Below are 24,053 nucleotides of genomic sequence, written 5' to 3'. Positions count from 1 at the left end.
GGTAGGGTCTACATGAGATGTGAATGGCGAATCTACTTCCCCTCCTCCTTTGTTTACTTCACTTGTCGCAAGTTCAGAGCGTGTAGCTCTACTAAAGGTCTCTATTAGACGACTAAACATGCTAGATCCGGGTTGTGGGGCCCAAACTGGCACGTTTTAGCTTGCTTCAACAGAGTTCTTGGTAGGGTGTTCTTCCATGACTTCAGAGTCAGAGGACGAGTCACTAGCCGCTAATCGTGGATCTTGGGTTGCACTTCCTTGGGTTCCAACTGAAGGCCAAGATGCTAACGTGGAGGGATGGTGTGAGCCTGCGTAAACTGAGACGCTTTCTAGTTGCTCGGACTTTAGCACCCAACCAGAACGTAGATGCATGTGACGTGGGTATCCTACGGGCGTTGGTAACTACCCTTGAAGCCCACACAAGTGGTTTCTCAGGTGTTTCGCACCTTGTTTTTACTTGTTTTTGTCTTGTTTTCAACCTGTTTTTACCCCCTTACTTATGGTCAAAATTGGACTAAGGTGTGTGATAGCTCAAGATGAACGTATCATTCAAGGGGTCCTAACGTGCTTTACAGCACATGTTCGCCTATCCGGGGCTCTCGTGGTCCTCAGAACACTCTATTTGTGTCTAGGTGTGAGGCCTAAATTTGAAAGTCGAAGGGTGCCTTTGGGTGGAAAGGTGAAGGCTTTGTCCCACATGCCCACTCCACTCCTTGGGGGGTAGACTACATATAGAGCTTCACTCCCCTTAAGCTTTCACTTGAAAGAAAGCTATGGAGGCTCACTCTCCTATATATATATATATCAAAAGACCGAGGCCGAGGTCGATTGGGGGTTTTTTCTTTTCAATTTTTTTCAAATAAAAAATTTCTTTCCGCTCCACACAGGTTTCGTTTTCATTTTTTTTCTTTTTCTTTCTTTAAATTAATTTTTTTAATTTTTTTAATTTTTTTAATTTTTTAATTTTTTAATTTATTATTTTTTTGGGAGAAAAATTAACAAGGATGTTTTAGGGCTGGCTGCGACGCCTTGCGCGGCGTCGCTACTGTTCTGCCCTTTGTGTACACACACACACACACACACACACACACAGAGCTCACAGAACTAAGAAATGACTGGGTAAAATAGAATCGAAAAAACGAATGAAAGTCAACAGCATACACACAATCACGCCTCTCTTTGCCTTTCTTGTAGAATAAGTTTGACTTCAAACAGTAGCCCGAGATGCATCTGGAGCTTGGTGCAGGGCATTTCCCCGACAGCGATGCCAAAAATGTGCACTCTTGCCGCACGTGTCGGAGCTGGGGACTTGCCAGGCACCGTATGCGAGCCACGAATGGCTGCAAGCACACAACCAGAAACCAGCAAGCTCAAACAGGGAGCAATGGTGTGTCACTCAGCACTCAGACCGCCGTCATGAAGGATTCTCGTGCCGCAGTGAAGAAGGAGCTGCCGCTGCTGCCGTTGTACTGCCTCGTCGCGCCGTCGTGCCACCACACAATGCTCGATCGCTACCCTCTCTCTCTCTCACACACACACACGCAGGAGAAGGGGCTGGAGAAGATAAAGCAAGAGCACTCCTCAATTTGAGGGAATGTATATATATAGCTTCATACACACAAAAAAGAAAAGAAAAGAAAAACAAAAAATAGTAAAAAGAGCAAGAGCACATTAAGAGAAAAAATATCCGCCCACAATTAAGAACTAGATTGACCTGTCTTCATAAACCTACTGATGCTATATCTGTGTTTGCAGATATGGCAGATGCACGAGCATCACACACTTCATCCACTCCCACCTTTGGTGAGAGGTATTATCTGTACCTTTCTCACATATTTCACATGTGCTATCCTGTAATTAAAACCGAATTGGATCATATAGATATACTAGCCAGAGAGGGAAATGTTGAGAAATTAGAATGGCTAATTCGCATATTGACCATGACTAACCCCTACTCCGTAAAACAGGATGTATCCGCGATAGCCCAAGACTTTCCTTTTCCTCCACAGGATGACTATCCTCGCATAGTTACATTCTTGACGAGTTTATGTGGATGGGAAAACGAAGAAGATATATCTGATGATGAATGGACGGATGAAACTCATGGCACTACCGAGGCTGACTTTATTTATTTGGATGATGCAAATAGAGGCCTAGCCTTAGGGCTAGAGCCAGAACTCTACAACATCCTCTTACCTTGATCCTCAGTATTAGTGTGGTGACTGGTAGGTAGGTTAGTGTTTTCAAGTTGTTTCTAGTTTTGTGTCCTTAAACTAGTCCTTATTTTTTCCACTGATGTACCTCTCGAGGTATAGTGCTTGTTAGTTAATTGTACAGGTTGAAAAGTTTGAGGTGGGTTTGCTTTCAAGTCTTGAGACTGCCACAATGTTCATACATAAATATCTACATCAAATTGGGGGCATTTCTCATCAAATCAAGGAGATCTCCAAAATACAGGTGTAATTCTTTCAAGCCCACTCTCTTTCATTTCTACTGTTTAATTAATTTCATGAACTATAATGCATGACCACATGGAATTTGTCAAAGCACTACTTAGTTTTTGAAGTTGCCTAACGTGTTAGTGTAAATCATTAATGAGCTTAACCTTATTTGAGAAATTCTTGGGAATGCATGAAGTCTTTAGTTAACCTTGGAATATGGTTGTCTTAGGTCTAGGGTTAAAACCATCTTAATGTTTGAACAACCTGGCCGTGTGTGTTGACCTCTGAGACACAGCTTTTACCCCTTTGTCATCGAAAGAATGTAAGAACACATTATATTTCAGGAGCGAAAATCCAAAGGGATAAATAAAATAAAAAGAAAGGCCTACAAAAAATGGCAATGTAAGTCTATTATGTGCTTTAATGTCGGCCTATCGCCCTATTGACACTTGGTAGGCGAGGAGTATTCTACTCTAGACTGATGCCCTCGGTTGGTAGGGGGTAGCCTTGCCTAAGGTGAGCTAATAGATTCCTGGAGAAGGCCTTATGTTAAACATGGCACCAGGATCGATGCTAGTTTTGCCTTGGGGAGGTCGCCATTGTTTGTAAAAATTGTCATGTGTATAAAAGAAATAAAGGCAAAAGGCTCTTATAACTCTGATGTTTCTTGTGTCCCTAGGCTCTTGGGATTAGCTTGTTCTTAGAGTAGACACATTGTGGTCATCTGTTTATTTATTAAGCTTGTTAATTTTCCTTGACTTAGGCGAGTTATAGACCTTGATTAACCTTCGACACCTTGCTAACTCTTGAATTACTTTCAATAATTTTAAGGTCATGTTAATTTGCTACGCTAGCTCATTCATGTGACCCCTTAAACTAAGTTCTCATGGAAAACTTCCATTGTGGTCTAACATGCTTGATTTTACTACACTCTATATCTTTTGAATTCCAGCATACTTTCACTCTACTTCCCTGTTTTACAGATACAGTCTACCACAACAAACCTTGTCGAGCTTACCATACCATAACTTCTGAGGATGAAATCTACATCAGGAAAGGGGGCATGTTAACCTATGGCGGACATTGAGACGTATTACTTTTTACGTCATATTATTATTTTAAGTATTTTGAGTCATGGACCGGGGTTGTCGGCACCACATGAAAAGGATAAGGAGATTGGGTGATTGCCGATGAGAGGCGCACCTTGAATTTCATCAGGATAAGGGTTAGGATCGACCGACCATGTATGGGCACCCATGTGCGAACGGCTAGGTCACATATAAGAGTCAAATGTAAACCTAAAACCTCTCATTCTCAATGTGTTAAATACAAGGAGTGCTCTTGCTTTATCTTCTCCATCCCCCTTTCCTGCGTGTGAGAGAGAGAGAGAGAGAGAGAGAGAGAGAGGGTAGCGATCGAGCATTGCATGGCGGCACGCCGGCGGATGAGGCGGTACAGCGGCGGCGGCAGCTCCTTCTTCATCGCGGCACGAGAATCCTTCACAACGGTGGTTTGAGCGGTGAGTGACACACCATTGCTCCCTGTTTGAGCTTGCTGGTTTCTGGTTGTGCTTGCAGCCATTCGTGGCTCGCATACGGTGCCTGGCAAGTCCCTAGCTCTGATACGTGCGGCAAGAGCTTACATTTTTGGCACCGCTATCGGAGAAATGCCCTACACCAAGCTCCAGCAGATGCATCTCGGGGTGCTGTTTGAAGTCAAACTTATTCTACAAGAAAGGCAAAGAGAGGCGTGATTGTGTGTATGCTGTTGACTTTCATTCATTTTTTTGATTCTGTTTTACCCAGGCATTTCTTCATTCTGCGTGTTGTGTGTGTGTGTGTGTGTGTGTGTGTGTGTGTGTACACGGAGGGCAGAACATCAGCGATGCCGCGCAAGGCACCACGGCCAGCCCTAAAACATCCTTGTTAATTTTTTTTCCCAAAAAAATAATAAAAATAAATTTTAAAAAAAAAGAAAAAAAATGAAAACGAAACCCGAGTGGAGCGGAAAGAAATTTTTTATTTGAAAACAATTGAAAAGAAAAAACCCCCAATTGACCTCGATCTCGGCCTTTTGATATATATATATATAGGAGAGTGAGCCTCCATAGCTTTCTTTCAAGTGAAAGCTTCAGGGGAGTGAAGCTCTATATGTAGTCTATCCCCCCAAGGAGTGGAGTGGGCATGTGGGACAAAGCCTTCACCTTTCCACCCAAAGGCACCCTTCGACTTTCAAATTTAGGCCTCACACCTAGACACAAATAGAGTGTTCTGAGGACCACGAGAGCCCCGGATAGGCGAACATGTGCTGTAAAGCACGTTAGGACCCCTTGAATGATACGCTTGTCTTGAGCTATCACACGCCTTAGTCCAATTTTGACCATAAGTAAGGGGGTAAAAACGGGTTGAAAACAAGCAAAAACAAGTAAAAACAGGGTGCGAAACACCTGAGAAACCACTTGTGTGGGCTTCAAGGGTAGTTACCAATGTCCTCTTCAAAGGCATCATTTCTAGGCATGGGTTGCCGGTGGAAATAATTAGTGATCAGGGGACACATTTCATGAACAAAGTGATGAAGGGATTAATGGGAAGATACTTGATCAATCATAAGAAGTCCTCACCTTACTACCCATAGTGCAATGGCCAGGCAGAATCTACCAACAAAGTGTTGACCAAGATTCTAAAGAAAATCATAAATGCTAACAAAAATGATTGGGACCAGAAGTTAGATGCTGGGCATTTTGGACATCATTTAAGGTCGCACAAACACCATTCAAACTAGTCTATGGTTTGGAAGCAGTCATGCCAATGGAGTATGTGGTACCCAGTCTGAGAGGCCATTCAGGAGAAGGTTCCAATGGAAGAATCTCGGGAGCATAGAATACATGAACTTCTAGGCTTAGAGGAGGAAAGGCAAATTAGCTCTTTAAAAGTAGAGATAGTGCAAGGAAGAAGAAAGTCTTGGATTGATAGGCATATCAAGCACATAATTTTTGTAAAAGGGGACCTTGTATTAGTCTACAATGCCAAGTTGGGACCTCATCCCGAAAAATTCAAGATCCGGTGGATAGGACCATTCATAGTAGTGAAAGACTTGGTTAGCCAAAATGCTTTCACCTTAGAAAACTTGGATGGTACACCCTTTCCCAAAAGCAATCAATGGCTTTAGGATGAGGAAATACAAAGGCTAACTAGTGGAAATACCACCGGAAAAAAAAGGAAGAGGAAGACTAGGAGCCAGTCCGGAGCATATGTTGTGGCATGATCTCACCACAGCTACACATGGACAAAGCACTAATGACTATGGCCCAAAAAATTCTCTCTCACACTCTCTCTTCAATGGAGGAATATGAAACAAAGGCCCGGAGTACAATTAATCAATTGAGTGCACTAAATCATAAACAATATGGAATGTTAATGAGTGCCACAACAAAAACCAAGGAGTTGGAGTGCAAATCACAGTCAATGGCGCAACGAAATGAGGAGTTGCAGAAGAAGATAGACATGGCTGAAAGGGCCCTAGTAGACCAAAAAGAGCTAAGTGAGGGAAAAATCAGAATTCTCATTAGAGGCAATTTCTTCAAGCACAGATAGAAAGGCTGTGAGTAGAATTGGAAGAGGCAAGGAAGCTAGCAAAAGTTTGGGCCGATGAAATCCATGGATTAAAGGATGAAGTGCTAGACAACACAATAGCTTTGGCAGCGGTCAACCAAGTCTGAAATACAAGCCCTAAAAACCCAGGAAGAAGAGGACGTCTTGTGCCTTCTGTTAGATGCCAAAGCAGTGGTAATTAACATAGCAAAGGCCAGACTAAGAAAAGTATGGGATCAGGCACTGCAAGCTCTGGTAGAAATCCATGAGTAGTTGTCTTACAAACCCCAAGAGGTCATCCATGACTTGGACGACAATGATGATGGAGATGGGGAGCAACAGCAATAGCAATAGCAATAGTAACAACCAATGGGCCATGAATCTTCCAAGACCAGCACTTCTGGAAAGGAGAAACAAATAGAAAGTGAAGACCATAGTCTGATGTGCAGGCATTAAAGGCCACTACCTAGAAACCAGAGCATTGGGAAAAAGAAGCAAGGAAGTTAACTAAAAGGAGCAAAGTGTTGTAGTAGCAGTTGTTGCAGGAGGCCACACCCACATAATAATATGTAGACATATTAAGAGATGCAATCCACAAAAGAGACATAGCAAAAGACCAGGAAGATTAGTACAAGCAAAAACTTGAAAGAGGCACAAAGTCTCAAGTGGACACCATCAATGAGTTAAATGCATTGGAACTAGAGATGTAGCAATGCATAGAAAATCAAAATCAGTTTAGAAAAGAAGGGCCCGAAGACTAGGAAAATTACAAGGCTGCTCTACAAATACAAATAGAAGAAGCACAACAATTGGCCGAAAGGGTGCAACAAACCCAAAAAACAAGATTGCAATGGAAGTTAGAGCTGAGGGAAGCAAAGGAGGAAAAATCCAGACTCCAAGCAGAGCTCTCAAAAGTAAAAATAGATGCAGAGCTAGCCACAAAGAACCCACAAATGTTGTCGCTCAGAGTACCCAAAAAAGAATAAGGGGAACTACTGGTTGAGGTCCGGAAGATGCAAGATGCCAACCAAACTTTGCTCAAGTAAAATCAACACCTAAAATACCGACTGGCCTCAAGTAAAATCAACACCTAAAATACCGACTGGCCTCAAGTAAAATCAACACCTAAAATACCGACTGGTCTCAACAGTTCTTCTGCTCCATGGGCCAGCATGGACAACCCATTTTTTGAAGCCTCACATGTCATGCTTTTTTAATTACTGAAGGCGAACATGGAATTACCGTAATATTTTAAAAATACAAAAAGAATAAAGTCCATACTAGTCTGGAAACCTCTTCCCCTGGAGCACCCATGCTCTCAATTTTTGTTTTCACAGACACCGGCGGAGGGAAGGAGGATGCTTCCACCCCAGAATGCAACCACATGCAAGTACCAATATATGGAAATGGGGCACCGGAGAACCAGTAGAGCAGAAAGGGCAAAAAGTCCATCATCAGATAATCCGGAAGAATACAAAGAAGTGGCCCAGGTTGAATGGAGACCCATACCAATGGCATAGAAAAAGATTCTGGGAAAACTCCACTCAGACCAATGGTGGTGAGACTTTTTGATCAAAAGACACTACAGGCAAGCAGTAGGGGTCTAGGCTGTTCAAAAGAGCATGCAGAAAAGACACTACAGGCGGTCTAGGCTGTTCAAAAGAGCATGCAGAAAAACTGAAGAGGATTCAAAAGAGAGCCACCTACACCGATGAGGTGTACATCTTGGATCATAAGACACTACAGGCAAGCAGTAGGGGTCTAGGCTATTCAAAAGAGCATGCAGAAAAACTGAAGAGGATTCAAAAGAGAGCCACCTACACCGATGAGGTGTACATCTTGGATCATACCCCCCAGAGATGTTCATAAAATTCAAGCAAATATTTGTCAAGGGAACTGGTTCTTCAGAAGCAAAAGCTCAAACACTGGGCATGCCAGGTGCTGCACCTGACAGTGCAGTGGGGCAACGAAAGGATCAATGGCAGCAGAGCAGGTGGAGCAGAATCCACAATGCACAATGTGAGCACCACCTCGGTAGCACACATGTGAAGGAGACAGATTGTAACCGCCCCATAGAGCTGTTGCCAAGATCAAGAAGGCACAATTTAAAGGGTGTCCAACTACTGTAGAGAGGAGGATGCTGAGAGTAGAGGGATGCTGAGGGTAGTGTGTGCTCTGAGAGGAGTGTGTGCCCGACTCACTTTCTGTGTGATGTGTAGCTTTGTAAGCTCTCATTATTAGTTGACACTTATTTCATGAAGCTTGTAGCATGTTGAATCTTGCAAGTGTTGATCTGTATTGGGTATTAGTTCTGTGTTACTATGTAATTCTTATGAAATGAAATCAAGAACACACTTTCCATTACTTTTCTCTTATGTGTCTCATGTTATTCTAGGATTTTTGAGTGTGTTGTGTTTTGCTTAATTGTACATGCTATGTAAGAGAGAGAGTGAGTGTGACGTGCAAAGGAGTAATGTAGAATAAGAGCTAGGAAACACTGTGCATAAGCCTACCCAGTTAAGCAAAGTTTGGAATGTACCCCATAGGGTTGGTGTTTTGAATATATAATTTCTAATGGGAGTCTACACGTCTCCCACGGCATTGCCTGACTAGTTTGATACACTACACTATTGTCCTACCATTCCATTGTTAGGGAAAATAGTGAGAAACATCATGTTATTATGGGCTGATTTGTAAAGTGTTTAAGTAAGATTATAAAGAAATGATGCTTGATTATAATTAGAGGATGCATTTATGTCTTGGTAGAGGTGATGCAAATTGTGTTTCATAAACTAGGTCATAGAAATGAGGATAAGGTTGTATACATTAGTTGATTTGTAGTATGCTAAATCTTAAGTCTAGGCTCTAGATGTAATTCACATGGATGGGCAGAAAAACTTGATGGATCGTATTCTACTTTGTGAATATGGCTATGTGATATATGTCATGTATACAAATTAAGAAAGGTAGATTAAAAATTGTCATGTTTAGATCTTGTTCTTAAATTGGTTAAGACATCTTTTGCATCCTCCTTGTAGGGTCAATTTCATGTACTTGGAAACATGATTATCAATGCTTAACCTAAAGTAAGAAAGCATGAGTACCTATCTTTAGGATGACATGGGTTGCATATATAATTAAATAGCTTCAAATAATGCATAGTAAGATGAACTAGTAATGATTCACTATGGTTTGATTTTAAGCATGGGCGGAACTTGAAGAGCCAGTGTGAATTCTCAAGATGTAAGCCATAAGGTTACATTAGGAAATTCCTTGGATGAATTGAGATTAAATCCGTGTGATAGATTTTGGTCATTAACATCAAAGCTTTGAGGTCTATGTTGTGACATTGTTTTCGATGAACATTTGATCCTTTCCAACTAAGATAAATTGTATAAGCTTGTTATTGAAAGTAAAGCATGCTAAACTGGTTGAGATGTTTGTGAAAAATATTGTGCAATCCCAATAAGTGAAGTAAATGAACCTTAGGTGTGTGAGTTAAGGTAAATCTTCAAATAGGAACTAGATCTTGACAAGAGGGTTCATTGGGTAGCTCTAAGACTTACTTTAAAGACAATGAAATTTATTTAGGTGTGTGAGTTAAGGTAAATCTTCAAATAGGAACTAGATCTTGACAAGAGGGTTCATTGGGTAGCTCTAAGATTTACTTTAAAGATAATGAAATTTATTTTAAAACTAAAGAAACTATAAGATTAGAAAGCTTGGGGAGGAAATTTGGAGAATGCATGACTTAGAAAGAACCTAAGGATCCAATAAAGCATCCCCCCATTGATTTTTATTGGAGACTCAAGTCCTGAGGGATGGAACCACATTAGCAAACATGCAAAGATGTAGAAGTAAACCTAAGATTTGGTTTTTTGAATTGAAAATTGTATTCATTATTTTACCTATAATTTTTGCTGGATGGGGATGGCCTCCTAACCAAGGGACGTCACTAGCCTCCATGTAGGGGATAGTAGTGATTGAATTATTCCACTGACTTCTCGCTCAATGGAGGAGATCGATCAGTGAAGGAATGATGGGGAGTAGAGCGGCTATAACCCCCTCCCTGTGCCCCCACTATAGGTGACCAAGACGAGGTTTAGTGATGTGATCCTAGAAGAGGCCGTGACCCACGACTCTTGGAAGAGTCTAGAAGTGGAGGAATCAGAAATCCCAAGGTATTGTACCCACAAATGTACCAAGTGGACCGATGTATTGGAGTATAAGTCTAGTGTTGGGGTAACCAATAACTTTCACAATTATGCAGATAGGCCTCAATTGTACAAAATATTCTCATGAAGAAATTTGGATTGAAAATTGGAATTTACCAAATTTTTTGTTCACTCTAAAATAGAAAGATGAACTTAATAGAAATTAATTGAAATCCATAACTAGTGACCGTGTGGTAGGGTGGTGATGACTGGATCATGGGGTTTATGACCATGGTTTGATCTAGGCTCAAGTCCCCTCCCTCGGCTCCCTAATGGAAGTAGTAAACTATAAATTAAGATAAATATTCAACTTCTTATTTAGAAAAAATTTAAAAAATGGCCAAAATTCTAGACAATGCTTTGTGAAAGCCCCTTGGGTTCGGGGGAGTGTCCATCTGGATCCCAAGTGGGAGGCACCAAGCTACCCACCATGAGGGTGGTCTCAAGTGGGGAGCTAGTAGATGCCTTCATTCTCAGATTTGCACCCTACGGGCCCAAATGGAACTCCGTCATCCAACTATTCCAATTGGAACAAAAACTTGAGGAAACATTATGCGACTACATCGCTCACCTCAAGTACCTTGATTCACGTTGTTGTGAGGAGAGGAAAAAATTGTGAGATAAGAAATTAATGGACCATTTTCTCTTGGGCTTGCACAATCCAAGGCTTCACGACCACTTGTTGGTCAAGGACCCCTCCACCTTTGATCAGGCCTACAAATGGGTGATCTTTCTTGATGACAACATGCAAGCAAGCTATTCCACGCAATTGGCCACCGCGCCAATAACAACCCAAAGCTCATTTTTGTAACATTACCTTCCTCTCCTCTTGGACCCCCGCGAGCCTTGCTAGTGGCACCGCCCCAAACTAACTACTCATACAACGCACCACCACGACCTTCTCCACAGTACCAATCTTTCCATCCCAATTGTTGCCTCTCCAGGCACACCCTATTGCTCATGGAAAGATTCCAACCAAGTCCATTGCTAAACCTATAGAGCCCATGCACTCTGCCATCCACCCCTAACACCTCATCTCCCTCTGTGCACACTATAGGTGCTCACAGGGAAACCACCTCTTCTATGTTTCCTCTGCTATGGATCCCATAGAGTGGCGGACTGCCCTCAAAAGAAACGTGTGCCAATGCAACCACGATGTCATGGATGTTAAATTCCTTTGTCTTCAAGAGGCCCAAGCACTGGTAAAGCAATACCAAGCTCAACATGAACCACCACCCGTTTTTGCAACCTTTGATCCCATACCTGAGTGCGCGCCGTCCCGCATTGAACCTAAACTTCCGCACTTAGTAAGGCAGGAGCCCTTGTAAATGCTCAAGGTGGCCGAGGATCCTTTCACTATCATAATTTTGACAAACGATAATTTTTCCCCTCCTCATCCTCCAATGCTTATTCCACAAACGGCCAAGCCCAAATCCCCCCGTTCACACACTGACACAGAGTCCGACGACAAAGACTCACAAGGTCTGCACACCAAATTTGCTGAGGTATTTATCCTCCTATTGCAACCACCTCGTGAGCTTCACACTTGTCAAATAAGGACCAAATTCATCTTCCATATTATATTGTTGGTCCACCCTATGATCAAGGCCCCGCCCCTCAAGAAGCCCCTACTCATCAACGTGACTTGGCAGCCTCTCTGCCTTTCTTTCCTCCCAAATCCACATGCCCATAGGAACCTTGTTAAAAGGTAGTTCAAATTTATGGACTGAACTTTGGGATTGGATGGAGCACAAACTAGAGGCTTATGTGGAGGAGGAAGCTCTAGATTCCTCGGATGAATTTGAGTCCCATCATCCAAACTTACTCCATCACCACCACCCGCAACCCAAAGTTACACCAACAATTCACATCAATGCACTGGGAGAATACTTTAAAGGTGATTGATGACACAAATGCATCATTTTCCATTTCCTATAATGGACATATGGTCAAAGGCATCCTGGATGGAGTTGCTAGTGTAAGCATCCTCACACAAATACGTTGGGAAAATTGGGGCCTTGATCCCACCAAATTGGTGATCAAGCTTACAGACAAGAACTTTGCAAAACCCATGGGCCTAGTGCATGACCTCAAAATCAAAGCCTATGACATGACATTCCACCTCACATTTGTGGTCATGGACTTTCATAATGCCGCCAATGATGCCATCTTAGGTCGACCCTTCATGAGACAAACCTGACTAATCCATGACTAGGACCTGCATCATTGTCTACCTCCGCAAATAGTCTCAAACGCTTAAGGTCAATTTATATACCTAGCACTCACATGCCATGGCCAAATCTCCCTTTGCTGAAGATTCTTTGACCACTGCCAAGAGCAATGATCTCTTGGTTTGCGAGGCTTGTCATCATCAAGCCCTTGATGAAGCTCGGGTGCCATGCACAATTGCTTTTGTCAATAGTAATGAAGGCGACCATGATTGAATTAAAATCCTTGCTACACTTGACACCCTCCCAAGTCACAAACTCGGCACACAATGCGTGCTCCCAAACGGCCTTCATGAACTCTATAAAGCCATTGCCTTGCTTAACACCATGAGTATAAGTGTAACTCCACAACCTAAAACAACCACCCTTTAGGTCTAGATAGATTTTCCCTTTGGGTCTAGATAGATTTCCCCTTTGGTAGAAACATGCAAAGAAAACATGCCTTGCTGTCTACCACGGCTAGCCATAATCTTTTGCCATGGGAAACATGGGTCTCTCTAGGCAAACCCTCTCTTAAAACTGCCCATGCCAAAGTTCAATTGCCTAGTAGACAATGCATACAAAGCCTTGGGTCTTTTACACAAACTATACATACTGTATCTAACCCTTTGGCTTGTAAGTTCTATGTGGTTCCCATAGGTGAGACAAAAGAAGTAGTCATCCTCGGAGGAAGCTGGGTCCAACACGCTACAAGTACAATCAACTCCGCTGACAACATAGCTACCCTCAAGCTTCCCAAGGGCAAGATAACAATGCTCCTTTGGGATGGGAAGTGCATCGACTCTGATCCTTTGCCCCTAAAAAATGCTTCCACAAAGGGTATTCTCACACCCTCCCCAACAATTGGTAAGTCTTCCACTGCCCCTAAACTACCACCAAAACTCAACCCACCAAAAATATGGATTAGACTTCCAACCAAGAATGGTCTACAATGGTGGCAAGCCCACATATATCCTATGGTCCACACCAATTTCATATTTGTGGAGGCGTGGAAAGCTCTTGGAAAACCCACACTAACAAAAGAAAACACTTATATTCAAATTTCACATGAAATGTGTTTAATGAGTGTTGGGTATTTCATTCCTAAAATATCTATTGGAAATAACCAGTTGGAGTGCAGATTTTATGTTATAGATGGAAGAGCACTCCAAGGTCGAATTATCATTGGAAAAGAGTGGATTGATGCCACTCACTATACCAAATCAATTGGCGTGAAGAAACGGCCACCATGGAAACAAACGGAAAAAAGGCCACTGTCCTCTTGTGTCCCCAAGAGGAAATCATCCACACACCCTCACCCTCGACTGCCCATCCAGCTCACGCCCTCTCCTCATCTCATCGACAGTCTTCTTCCCTATTCCCCCATCCCATGTCTCACCTAAGCTAGTTGATCGGCCACTGTCGACACCATCCACCAATGAACAAGCCACATCATCGACATTACCCCTCAACTCTACATCTATGACCACCCACACTGCAAGCACCCCGACCTCATATCTTTATCATAATAATCAATGGTGGGTGCCCAAGAATATTCTAGCTGCTTAGGGATTCTACAATTGGCTACACAAAATTATGGATCCCCAAACGGCCATCTCTAAAACCCAAGCACAAAAGGGCAACTAAGCCAACAATAACCAGCCCTAATACCAAGCTTCAACATTGGCTAGTCCCTAACCACCTATTTTACGTGAGCACAAGGCTACTACGAAGGCAACACTTGCCTCCGACTACCCAAGCATGCTACTTGTGCTCATCCACCACAACCACTCCCCAAGAAGCCACGACAAAAGGTCCCACAACCACGGTTTGGCAATCCCAAGTATAGCGAACCCAACAACGCTAGGTGCCTACCAATGTGCTTAAAGCACAAGGCTTCCATGAAGGCAAAACACACATGTGACTTCCCAAGCCACAATCAATAGCCTCTCCTTTGCATTGGCAAACCACCTCATAGCTCAAAGCCTTGTAGACAAACAAGCCGGACACCTCGCCAACCACCACGGACCTTCATCACTCAGCAACGTTGGGTGCCTAAATGTCTCTTACAAGCCCAAGGCTTCCATGATGGAAATTCCATCATTTGGCTCCCAAGACATACCCCTCAGCAGTTTGCCCAAACCACACCCAATCGACAAAGATGGTTTGGTGACCAATGGGCAGGCTGTTAACAATCCTAAAATGGAATTGATCATGGTGAAGGACATAGATTAAGCAACATAATTAAGGTGGATTAAACCACACTAAAAACTCCAGAGAGAGAGAGAGATTGCACACTCAACACTCAATTCTTTTCACTTGTATATCACAATGAACCATACAATGATATAGGCTTTCTAGCCTTATCCCACTTTACACATCATCATCCAGGTGGCAACTCCTTTTCCACTCTTTTGGTCAACACTCACACACCATACAATATTACATGTGGCATTCCTATCTTACCACAATATCTTGCACCTCTAGGGTGCTTTCCCACATACACATAACACCGCGATTACATCTCTCAACACCCCTCACCCATCATCCATCACCCATATCAATGTAGCATTGCACAAACGCAATCGCTACCTCTCAACACTCCCCCTCAATGATACATTGGAGTGTCCATCAACAAAACATGTGTGCGCGTGTCTATCACTTAGACACCTAGTCCATTTTGAGCCGACTCGCTCACAGCGGAACCACTGAGTCCGATTTGAACGTAGAAGTTTGGGTGGGAACCAACCCATGCGCATGCACCTCACACGTGCATCGCTCTTGCACACATCACAACAACAACCATTTCGAGCTTCTAGGTGAGCTCGGGCAGGGTGACCCTCATACCATGGATGATCTACAAAAAAAATTTATTTTGAGCACGCATGCTCGTGGACGATTACCCTCATAATCATTGGTAAAAAAATACAATCATTTTGGCCAAAGTCGGGCAGTGAACCCAAGTGTGTGTGTAATCAATTACAAAGAACATGCTTCTTAAAAGGCATGTGAACAAGGGCTTTATGAAAATAGACCCTTTGAGATTTTGGAAAGGTTGTGGTCCTTAATATGAATAAAATATTTTTTTTAAAAAAAAATCTCTGAAATGCATGCACGTTGAATGCGCCTCTGTGCGCTGCGTTGAATGCCTTGACACCCAAATGGTCTCCTTCTCCTTCCTCTCTCGATTGCATCTGCACACAGCAACTATGGAGGTCTCCTTCCACTCCTGTTGCTGCGCTCCTGCTTCCTCTCTGTAATACCATGCCTTCGACTTGTCTCCACCTGCTCCGACTAGTGTGTGCTGCTTCTGCTGCCTTGCTGAGCTTCAAGCTTTTCATCTCATGCTGCCTCCAGAGGTCCTCACCTTCCTTTATTGCTCAGCTAAGCGATGGTGCCTGCTGCCTCTGTTTACTGGTGGTGATGACTACCTCTTCTGATGACTCTTGCTGGCAGCTGCCTGTTGGTGGCGATGCTCTATCTGTACCCGCTACTATTTTCACCTTGGACTCCTGTCAGCCGTCTTCTTGTGACCTGCGCGATCCACTCTCTAGACCACCTAACACGTGGTTGTCTTCTCTCAATTCCTTTACAAAGGTTCACTCGCCCTCTCTACACCATCTACTCTATTGAGCTGTCGTTGATGTGCCCGCTTTCTCTGCAGTAGGCTGGCTGTCGACTACTTCACTCCTCCACACTCTCTTTACTAGCCACATTTGTTATGCTGCCCTTTTTCTATGCCATTTCTCCTCTCTAGCTTGTGTGCACAAGCTTCTTCTTGTTGCCATGCCTTGCCTTTTTCCATACTTTTCTTGCTAGCAATCTTGTTTCATTGTATTTCTTTAGCTACAACCTTTGTGTGCAGCTCTTTTCTATGATGCAATTGGCTTCACCCACCAACTACCTCTTCTTTGCCCTCAACCAACAAATCTCCTCCTTGAGATTTTCATTTCCATTGACATGGCCTTCATGGCCTCCGAATCAGCATGCTTTTCCTTCAATGCATGCATCAATTCAAGGGTGCTTCTTCATTTTGGTTTCTCATAAGAACCAAGGTGCATAAACATGTGGAAACTGCCAAGGTTTCCATCCCCTTCTTTGCTTTCCTTCATTGAGTAAACATCCACAAGTGCATTCTCTTCTTGATGCACACACTTGTGAACTCCATTGAGTTCACCATCTCACTTGCCATCATCTTGACAAGCATGCACCTCCACACAAGATTCATGGGATACACAAATCCCATACATAGCAACCCTTCATAGAGCATTCTTCCATGCTCAAACACAAAACTTTGAGGCAAAAAATTCACAAAACCAACCTTCTTAAGGCATAATCAGCAGCATATCTTCTCTTGGCAGCTTAATCATGTGTAAAAATATAGTGTTTATCATCCAATGCATCAGAATTGCTCATGGAGGTCTGGGGAAGCTATGCCATAACAGTGCGAATTTAGCCTCTGCAGCGGCGGTGCAGGCTCAAAATTCACAGTGTTCTGGATTGCTCTCCCAGCCACTCAGGATAATTTCCTGATAAGTTGAGCATCTATAATGAAGTTGAGCACACTAATTGTGAGAAATAGTAGCTTATAAGATAAAAACACCTTTAATGATGTGTAAAAATATAGTGTTTATCATCCAATACATCAGATTTACTCTTGGAGGACTGGGGAAGCTATGCCAGAACAGTGCAAATTTAGGCTCTACAGCGGCGGTGCAGGCACAAAATTTGCACTGTTCTGGCACTCCTTCCCCAGGCCACTCAAGATCATTTCTGATGCATTTATAATAAAGTTGAGTACACTAATTGTGAGAAACAATAGTTTATAAGATAAAAACAGCTTTAATCATATATAAAATTACATTGTTTGTCATCCAATGCATCAGAATTACTCCTGGAGGACTATGAAGCTATGCCAGAACAGTGCGAATTTAGTCTCTGCAGCGGCGGTGCAGGCTCAAAATTCGCACTGTTCTAGCACTACTCCCCCAGCCACTCAGCATCATTTCTGATGCATTTATAATGAAGTTGAGCACACTAATTGTGAGAAATAGTAGTTTATAAGATAAAAATAACTTTAATCGTGTGTAAAAATATAGTGTTTATCATCCAATGCATCAGAATTGCTCCTGGAGGACTAGGGAAGCTATGCCACAATAGTGCGTATTTAGCCTCTGCAGTGGCCGTGCAGGCTCAAAATTTGCACTGTTCTGGCACTGCTCCCCCAGCCACTCAGGATCATTTCTGATGCATTTATAATGAAGTTGAGCACATAATTGTGAGAAATAGTAGTTTATAAGATAAAAACACCTTTAATGATGTGTAAAAATATAGTGTTTATCATCCAATGCATCAGATTTACTCCTGGAGGACTGGGGAAGCTATGCCAGAACAGTGCAAATTTAGGCTCTACAGCGGTGGTGCAGGCACAAAATTGGCACTATTCTGGCACTACTTCCCCAGGCCAGTCAGGATCATTTTTTGATGCATTTATAATAAAGTTGAGTACACTAATTGTGAGAAACAATAGTTTATAAGATAAAAACAGCTTTAATCATGTATAAATTTACATTGTTTGTCATCCAATGCATCAGAATTGCTCCTGGAGGACTGGGGAAGCTATGCCAGAACAGTGCAAATTTAGCCTCTGTAGCGGCGATGTAGGCTCAAAATTTGCACTGTTCTAGCAGCCACTCAGGATCATTTCTGATGCATTTATAATGAAGTTGAGCACACTAATTGTGAGAAATAGTAGTTTATAAGATAAAAATACCTTTAATGATGTGTAAAATTAGAGTGTTTATTATCCAATGCATCAGATTTGCTCCTGGAGGACTGGGGAATCTATGCCAGAACAGTGCGAATTTAGACTCTACAACGGCGGTGCAGGCACAAAATTCGCACTGTTCTGGCACTGCTTCCCCAGCCACTCAAGATCATTTCTAATGCATTTATAATGAAGTTGAGTATACTAATTGTGAGAAACAATAGTTTATAAGATAAAAATAGCTTTAATCATGTGTAAAATTACATTGTTTGTCATCCAATGCATCAGAATTGCTCCTGGAGGACTGGGGAAGCTATACTAGAATAGTGCGAATTTAGCCTCTACAGTGGTGGTGCAGGCTCAAAATTCGCACTGTTCTGGCACTGCTCCCCCAACCACTCAGGATCATTTCTGATGCATTCATAATAAAGTTGAGTAACTAATTGTGAGAAACAATAGTTTATATGATAAAAACAGCTTTAATCATGTATAAAATTACATTGTTTGTCATCCAATGCATCAGAATTGCTCCTGGAGGACTGGGGAAGCTATGCCAGAACTGTGCGAATTTAGGCTATGCAAGCGGTGCAGGCTCAAAATTCGCACTGTTCTGGCACTGCTCCCCCAGCCACTCAAGATCATTTCTGATGCATTTATAATGAAGTTGAGTACATTAATTATAAAAATAGTAATTTATAAAATAAAAATACCATGTGTAAAAATACATTATTTGTCATCTAATACATCAGAATTGCTCCTGGAGGGCTGGGAAAGCCAGAACAGTGCGAATTTGGGCTCTACAACAGCGGTGCAGGCTCAAAATTTGCATTGTTCTGGCACTGCTCCCCCAGCCACTCAGAATCATTTTTGATGCATTTATAATGAAGTTGAGTACATTGATTATGAGAAATAGTAATTTACAAGATAAAAATACCTTTAATCATGTATAAAAATACATTATTTGTCATCCAATGCATTAGAATTGCTCCTGAAGGGCTGGGGAAGCTGTGCCAAAACAGTGCGAATTCGGGCTCTACAACAGCGGTGCAGGCTCAAAATTCGCACTGTTCTGGCACTACTCCCCCAGACTCCTAGGGTCATTTCTGATGCATTCACAAAAACATTGATGGTACAAACTAGAAAAAACAATGATATACTTGATGAAAATAAGTTTGCAAAAATTGTATTGTATTCATAATAAGAAGTGATACATCATCTTTACAAAAGTTTTCTTATAATATTGAGCTTTCTTCTCTTGTTATTGGGCAGAGTGTGCTCAAGGAGTGATTGGGCTATTTCTTGAGGATCCTCTATGCCTATGCTTTTGGCTATACCTATACGAGAGCAAGAAGCTTACCCCTAAATCCAGAACCAAAAACATCGAAGGTAAGGGATTTTTTAATCAGAACTATACATTTGGTGCTCTGTGCTATAGAGGCTACACAGAGCACCTTCATCATGTCCATGGACCTTGGCCTGGTCTCCTGCCGCCGCCTCTCCTAGCAAATGTGTCAATTTCAACCACCCTCTGCAATCAAAGAAAAAATCAAAATATTTTCCTATACATAATTACAAATGTTTCTAGGTTGTAAAAGGTCGATTATTACTTCTTGCTCAATGTCTTCACGAGGGTAAGTGACTTTTCAAAGTCAACTTCACGAGAGAACATGACAAAGAGCTCGCTCTTGCCCACCCACGGGGTAGTGGAGAGGAACTCATAGAATTTGTCAAAGTGGGTAGCCATGTGAATGTAAAGAGATAGTGTGAGCTCGTGCTTGGTTTCTATCGCTTTGGTTTCTATCGCGTGAAAATGAGAAAGAAGGCACCTTTGACTATTTATAATTAAAATTTGAAGTTTGGCTTTTTCACACTAGACCGCTAGACAAAAAAAATACAGTTTGCAAAAATATTAAGATTTCAATCAAATAAAGATTGGTTAAAAAAGAGCCTGCTACAAAATTAAAAGCATGTCATCTAACCTAAAATTGTTATAATGTCTTCATTTTTTGCCTTTCTTGTGACATTTACTTCATGTTGATCGAGTCCATCTCCTTGTTGACTTGAAAGCTTGTCATTGCCTTCACCTCGATCCTGAAACTCTTGCCCCTCACGTCGTGCATCAAAACAAAGACTATTTTCCCATATACTCAGTTCATCTTCAAGCTCTTCCACATGCCTACTATGTGTTGGTAGGGCTATGCACCTTGCTGCTAAAAGTTCAAGTTCCCCCATTTGCCATGATTCTAAGACCATGGTTGTCCCCTCCTTACGCTTTCCCAATCTGTAAAAATATAGAAAGTGGCACAATAACCAGAAAGTGTAAGGGTTAACTCTAGACATGTAGTGGAATCAGATATACCTTTCTTCTCATCAACTTGAAACTGGACTCTTCCACATTGTCAAAGCCCATGATGCTAAAGTGTTGACACAGGTCTGCTAGGCTCTAATGCTTGCTTGCTGCCACTCGCTCATGGAATTGGCATGGAATTGAACATGTGCACAAAAACATGTAAAGGACAAAACCAATTTAGCCCTACTGACCTAGATGCCTTTGAAAACTTGAGTGATGTCTTGATATCACTTACCATCTTAAACTTTAAGCATAAGATGGTCCAAGCATCAGGTTTGGGCCATTCGGGATTGTTAAGAGGGGGGTTGGGGATCTCTTCTAGCTTGCCAAATAAACCTGGTTTTTTATCTACAAAATATGAGTGAGAAAAGAAAAAGATATTGTTCTGTACAAGATCACTTGGGCTTTGAGATACACACAATGCCTCTCCAATGGATGCATGCATAGCATAGAAAACTCCAGTGAGGCTTTGGAGTGGTTGTTCCTCCTCAACATAATTAGAGGGGAAAATATGTACAGAGAGACATAAGAAAATGGAGAATTATAAGAAAATTTGAAACAAAAAATCCAATATTAGCATGTTGTTAAAGCTGTGTTTATGTTACACTGACAATTTGAAGAAAACCTTGGTCGTTGGCCTTGAATGTACAGGTCTCCAAGGGTATACACATGTTGCACTATGGCAACAACCAGTCCTTCCTTCTTAGTATGCTTGAAGCCTTGTAGCCGCCCCTTCCAATGATATAGCATATTCCCCAGTTGTGACGCACTCGATGTGGTCCCTTAGAGCTTGGCTCCATGTAGACCCAAGCCCCAACCCTGAATCTTGTTGGAGCCCAAACTCCATTCTCATCTCTTGTGTTATGCAGCACAAGCTCTTCCACCTTCTCCCTAGGTCTTCTCACATTACTGGAAGAGGCCATGGTGGTAAGAAAAGAGAAGAAGGGAAAAGAAAAGCTTGTTTTACAACAGAAGAGTGGAGAGGAGAGAAAGTTCAGGGTTTTCAGTGCAGCAAAATGGAAAGCTTAAAAGAGGGTTAGAGTTTGAGAATAGGCTTCCTGAACCTAGAGTAGACTAAAGAGGGATAGAGTTTGAGAATAGGCTTCCTGAACCTAGAGTAGACTAAAGAGGGATAGAGTTTCTGCAGCAATGGAGAGGGAGGGAGCTTGAGAGAGAGAGAGAGAGGGAGATTGAGAGGGAGGGAGCTTGAGAAGGAGGGAGAGCTTGAGAGGAATGGAGTTACTGCAGCAATGGAGAGCTTAGAAAAGGAAGAAAGAGGGAGAGGGAGCTTGAGATTGAGGGAGCTTGACAAGGAGGGAGAGCTTGAGAGGTATGGAGTCTCTGCAGCAATGGAGAGCTTAGAAGAGGAAGAAAGAGGTTCAAAATGAGCTTTCCAAACCTAGAGTATGTTGGGGGGAAGTTTGAGAAGGAAAACACACTTTTGGGAAAAAATTAAAAATTTTCAATTTTTAGGGTTTTTCATCTATGCGATTCTAGGTGGGGGGACGTCTAAGTTTGGGCCCAAGAGGTAGGTGGACAAGAGTAGTAATTAGGCCCCATTATTTTAGCAAACCAAAGCCTAGGCTCCCTAGGGTCAAAGAAGTCAAAAATGTGCACCCAGCCCTCTTCCTATTGGTCCATTCCTAATCAAAAGTTAATCCAGGAGGCCCTCTTTGGGTCCAAAAAATTCCTAATGGGTTGGCTACTGGTAGGGGCGAAAGAGGAACTGGGTGGTGGTGGGGGATATGGGGGAGAAGAGGATTGTGTGGGGGCAGGGGTGGCAAACTACCCTGGCCATCATCTCCTCCATCATTGTCGTTTGGGCTAGGCTAGCTTCAGTGGCATTTGCAGGGCCATGGGCATGGAAAAAGGCCACTGCAGTAGCAGCTTCTTCGGGCGGAGAACTCCAGCAAAGAAGGCGACGTGGGTGTCGTCAAAGTGGCAGATGCCAATGGTAGCCATAACTTCAAGCTGCTCAAAACATTCTTAAAACATCGATGGTACAAAATAAGTAGGCCTTCAACGGTGTAAGAGGGGGGAGTGTTTTCTCGGAGGGAAAGATAAGCACTGTTAATGACACGTAGCCGACATCTTGTAAATAGTGTAGCACCCCTGTGGAGATTTGAGAGGGGCATAGGCCTTCTGGAACAGATAGGTCAATGAGCTTAGTTGGATCGGAAGGGAAGCCAAAGCATAAGAGCTAACACCAGCCTGCCAAGGTAGCCTGGAGAGGATATTGGGGGAGCTCATAAAAATCATGGGGGTGTTGGAAAGAAAGAAGGCCCTAGAAAAAGAAATGGGGGATGAGGGTGATGCTAGAGATGGGGAGTTTAGTTAGGAGGTAGGTAAAGCTTTGCCGGGAGAGGGGCTCATCAAGGTAAAGGTTGTGTTAGAGAAGGTTCAATTGGACACTCCAAAAATGGAGGTCGATGAGCTGGTAGGGTGTTTTTGGGGGCAGGGCTAAGAGTGGGAGCTCTGTGGTGGTATCCATTAGCTCGTCCACTTTTGCGATCGAGGTTGCTAGTAGAAGAGGGAGCAGAGGGGGTGGAAGGGGGTTGTGTGGACCAAGCTTCAGCATCACTAAGGTGCTCTTCTAAGGTCCTGAACGGTCGCTTTGAAAATCTCTCAGTGTCTGAGAAAATATCTTTGTGTTCGAGAAAGGGTATCCTCCACTGCCTGGGACCGATTCTAGGCATCTTGGTGTAGGCTCTCGAGGATGGTCAGCTCATGATACACCTAGTTGTAAGCCAATTTCTATGCCATTAGATTCAAATGGCAAGTTGAGTGCAGTTGCCATTAGATTCAAATGGCAAGTTGAGTGCAATTGAAGGTGAGATTCTAGAGAACCCCACTATGTACAAGAAGATAGTGGGTATCTTGATTTACATGACGATCACCAAGTCAAATTTGAACTATACAATTGGATTATAGAGTTAGTTTATGTAGGTTCCTTGGAAGCCACATTTGGATGGTGTGAGGTGCACATTATGCTATGTGAAGTCTACAGTAGACTATGGTCTCTTTTATGAGGCTAGTATAGAGTTGCAGGTATTTGGATACATTGATGCAGATTGGGCTGGTAGTATCGCACATAGGAGATCTACCGGTGGATTTATGTTTTCCTTTGGGAGTGGTGCTCTAACATGGAGTAGCAAGAAGAAGCCAACAGTTGCCTTACCGAATACAGAGGTAGAGTATTGGCAGCATGTGAGGTAGCTTGGTTGTGTAAGCTACTTAGTGATTTGCGGCTACAAGTTGACACACAGGTTGTGATCTATTGTAACAACCTTAGTAGTATACAGTTGGTGAGGAATCTAATTTTTCATGTGCGGACCAAACACATAGAGGTCCACTATCACTTCATTAGAGAGAGGGTCTTATCTCAGGAGACAATGATCTCATGTATGTTAGCACAAAGGAGCATGTAGCTAACATTTTCATGAAAGTCCTATAGGATCAGAGAAGCATCACAGATTCCGAACTA

General features: G+C 42.6%; 1 pseudogene; it reads right to left on the bottom strand.

Moving 5' to 3' along the window:
* Window positions 1-24,053, bottom strand: part of LOC147634352 (uncharacterized) — a 39,159-nt pseudogene that overhangs the window by 11,871 nt on the left and 3,235 nt on the right.

Source organism: Cibotium barometz, chromosome 11 (genome assembly GCF_041138505.1).
Source record: "Cibotium barometz isolate CiBa-2024 chromosome 11, ASM4113850v1, whole genome shotgun sequence".
Classification (NCBI taxonomy): domain Eukaryota; kingdom Viridiplantae; phylum Streptophyta; class Polypodiopsida; order Cyatheales; family Cibotiaceae; genus Cibotium; species Cibotium barometz.
The sequence above is the reverse complement of the archived record's forward strand: the minus strand, read 5'-3'. Positions and strand labels throughout refer to the sequence as shown.